Here is a 4132-nt window from a genome sequence, read left to right on the forward strand (position 1 = left end):
TATATATAGATTGCTTTAACTAAGTTGATTAAGTCCTGAAATTACTTTATGAGAAGTAGGCTAGGCGGTTGTTTTAACTAAGGGAAGTAGCCATGTAGTCTAACATAAATGTCAGTTAAACTGCTGTGTTTATATAAACAGAAATCGTCATCCATATAGATCCATTATAATTATGCTGTGGATACAGCAGATGCTGTAAATGGCACAGGGTCACATTTTGAGTAGGTTGTTTTCCCAGATAACTCTGATTCTTTTATCGTTCAACATTTTTCATTAAGTGTTCTGTCATCTTTGCTTAGGAGCTCGTCTCTGTTGCACTGAACAGGCTGAGCACTGCTTTTTGTCCAATAGCTGCACATCTCTTTTTGCAAGCAAGGTGAAGCCACTGATTTGCTTTCATTGAGCAACTTGTAAAGCTACTACAACCTACTTAACCAATTTACAATTTCTATGCTACACCTATAAACTTTAGTACATTTATTGGGCTGTTACGTGATACACCAAGGTGGGGTAGTGCATAACTATGCACAATTGCAAAAAGGGGAGAAAATAATAGAACTTATTGTGTGGGATCCTCTTTCAAGCAGGATTTATACTCAGTCATGTTGAACAGTGTCTTTAATAAAATAAAAGGTTAAACCTACTGTGCACTGGAGGTTATCTACCTGGGGAATGACTTTTTCAGAACACATGGAGCAGAAAGAGAAACTAACCAAAATTAGAACAAAATAAAATGAAAATTTAAAAAAATACTAACACCAAGCATCACCAAATCGATATATTGTTTTTAAATTGGAATAAAGATCTAATTACTGTCTTGTACTTTAGACCTGTTTAGTCTGATCCCACTAAATAAAATCCAGTGCAAACAATATCCTTCAGAACTCACTGAAATAGTAAATACAGTCTAGCTGTGTTTATGTAGTCTCAGCAGACAGGCAGATTTTCCGGAGTGTATCTTGAGCGACGATCCAACAGGCTCAAGTGTTTCTTATCAAGGAAGCAAATTTAGAAGCAGGAAGGTTGGTGTTGAGATAAGGACTGATTCAACTCTGTGACTTTTGTCTTTACCTAAAGTGTTTTTTTCGCCAGATTTTATTGGATCAAAGAGCCAAAACAACAGAGTTTGAATTAATTATTGCAACTGCTGTGATTAATCTTAGTTTAATAAAACTTTAATAAACAGAGATGACTGACGTTATACATTAGAGCAGGGATGCTGGAGTTCGGCACTAAAGAGCTTCCATCCTGCAGTATTTCAAAGCATCCCTTCTCCTACACACCTGAATCAAACAAATGACTCGTTTCCAGGCTTCTGCTGAGCTGAATGACCTGCTGATGAGGGAACTCAGGATTTGATTCAGGTGTGAGGACTTGAGGACTGGACTTGGGCATCTCTGTATTAGACGGTGTGAAATTTTACTTGAGTGAAACTTGTAAAGTGCAGTGAAAAATTATTTGCTCTCTTACAGATATGCCTTGTGTTTCTTGGTTTGTTGTCCCATTATTATCACTTTTCTTGATCATCAATAAGTAAAGGGATAACTAAAGTAAATTACATTTTCAAATGATGGAAAATCCTGAAGGATTGTCGAGCCATCAGTTAGGAAATTGCTCTAAAGTATACGAAGACAAATAAAACATGCAAATGTTGTCAGTTCAAATTTATGCTCAAGACAAGTCTGCACAGCATAAATTCAAGTTGCTATCACAGTTCCCTTCACCTCCTTAAATCCATTTCTAAGACTAACATGGAGGAAACACTACCTCAGTGCTTGCCTTACTTAACACTCTCATTTAAACATTTCTCCGTTTACTTTCTGAACTTGAAATGACCTTGTACCTAACATGGTTATCGATATGTTGTACACCCTCTTGCTTGCTGCTTATATCCACAAAAGCTCCCTGCTAGCCATACCAAGGTCACAGTTTGTTACTGCCGGGGCGTTTGGGTTTCCACTATTAGAGCCCACATTTGATGGAGCTCTCTTTCCTGCTAAACTCAGACACGTCCGTCCATCCATCCACCCATCCATCCATTTTCTTGACACCCTTGTCCCTCAGTGGGGTTGGGAGGGTTGCTGGTGCCTATCTCCAGCTAACGTTCCGGGCGAGAAGCGGGGTCACCCTGGACAGGTCGCCAGTCTGTCGCAGGGCAACACAGAGACACACAGGACACACAACCATGCACACACACACACACTCACACCTAGGGGCAATTTAGATTTTTTGGACTGTGGGAGGAAACCAGAGTACCAGGAGAAAACCCACGCATGCACAGGGAGAACATGCAAACTCCATGCAGAAGGACCGGGGCCGGGAATCGAACCCAGAACCTTCTTGCTGCAAGGCAACAGCTCTACCAACTGCGCCACTGTGCAGCCCCCTCACACATGTCACATCTCTTAAATCTAACCTTGAAACTTGTTGTTTTGTGAAAGCATTTGGCAAGCTTGGATATTTTCTAGACATTTTCTGTTACTGTAGAAACAACCCGCTTTATCTGACTTGTGTGGAAGAAAGTGCTCTGCGAATTGCTCAGTGTTTTATTAATATTGGAGAAATGGGGAAAGAGGAAAGAGTCTAGTTCAAGAAATTCATGATATTGCTGGAAAGAGGCCTCCTAAGACTGTATAATTATTCATTTCTGTCTTCATTAGCCTGTGTGCTCATTTAGCTTGGTTGTGAAATGCTCGACACACATTTTGACTGAACACCCAGTAGACATGTTTGAGCATAATTCGTTCATCATACTGGACAAATCAGGGGCATGCCAGCTTCAATCTTTGTCACTTGCTCTGCGGTTGTTCTCCTGTCCTGCGGGTCGTTTGGCATCCAGGAACATAATAGAAACGGCATTTCTGCACTGACTAAATTCAAAATATTGCTCAGATTCTAAAGATTCTGCAGCACTGCACCTCAGCCACCTGCAGCTTGATTTCTATTTAGCTTCTGTCTGAGTGGTGTAATGGTTGACAGCGGGATCTTTTTTTCTCTCTCTCTCTCTTTCTTGTTTGCATCTTGAGACAGACTGGAGAAATAGCTGCAGAGACATGGTAATTTTATTCCTCATACTTTTCCTGTCAACATTTATTCAAAGTGCTGAGCAATTCAACGCACTTGCAAAGTGCAAAGTAGGATTCACTCTCTCAACCAGCTTTTATCCAATTTCAGTCCAGAGGTAGAACGCCTCTTTACGGGAGAAATTATAATCATGCAGCACTGCGTCCCACTGAGACCAGCTGAGGAAACTACTGCTATTGCCGTCCGACTCATAGTAATATACTAGTTTTTTCTGCCGGCTCTCGCTGACATTAACAAGATACGCCTTTCAAATATCATGGCCTTTGGGACTGGGTCAGAGTAACTATTTATAGAAGGTCAAGACTTTATGATAGTGTACGCGGCAGAGTGATAACTGAGAATAGAGTGGGTCTTAGTTGCTTTGCTGCTGCTAATTTTGTGCGTGACGTGGCTCTGGGCTGCTGAACAGATGGGATTTAAACACACACGTTGCATCGATCACTCACTGCTTACAGTACTATGGCATTGTGTAGCAATAGAGTAGCATGACAAGGATGTGCAAGACCAAGCCTGCATAGAAATGAGACATTGTTTATAGTGTGAATAGATAAAATCACAGCTAAAGTGCCATCTAATGCAGTAAAATTTGTTTTATCTTGGTATAGAAAAACAAACAGTTTGCATTGCTTTACTAAATTCCCAAGAACAAGTAATCCACAATTGCTGAAAAGGTCTAAATTAGACAGCTTTGAAAATCTTATGTTTATTTAAATAAAATAATTTAATAACGCAGCTTTTCTAGACAGAAACACTGCGTGCTGCTAAAGTAATGATATTTGTAGTCTCTTGTAGTCACAAGACCGTTGCTAAAGAGCAGGAATCCCACAGCATGATGTTGTTATCACCAAATATCACTGTGCAGATACAGTGTTCACAGTAGATTGTTTATTTTCCCACCATGTTCTTGTGTTCTGCAAGTTGGCCAAAAAGTTACTGTTAAGTTAAAACAGCGATTGATGTATTTGAGTGCATTACCATCTCCACCCAACTGGCACACGCCTCACAGAAAATCAAGCGCACCCATCTCTCTCATTCAGGCCTTCAGGAG

The sequence above is a fragment of the Poecilia reticulata genome, linkage group LG14 (genome assembly GCF_000633615.1).
Source record: "Poecilia reticulata strain Guanapo linkage group LG14, Guppy_female_1.0+MT, whole genome shotgun sequence".
Taxonomy (NCBI): domain Eukaryota; kingdom Metazoa; phylum Chordata; class Actinopteri; order Cyprinodontiformes; family Poeciliidae; genus Poecilia; species Poecilia reticulata.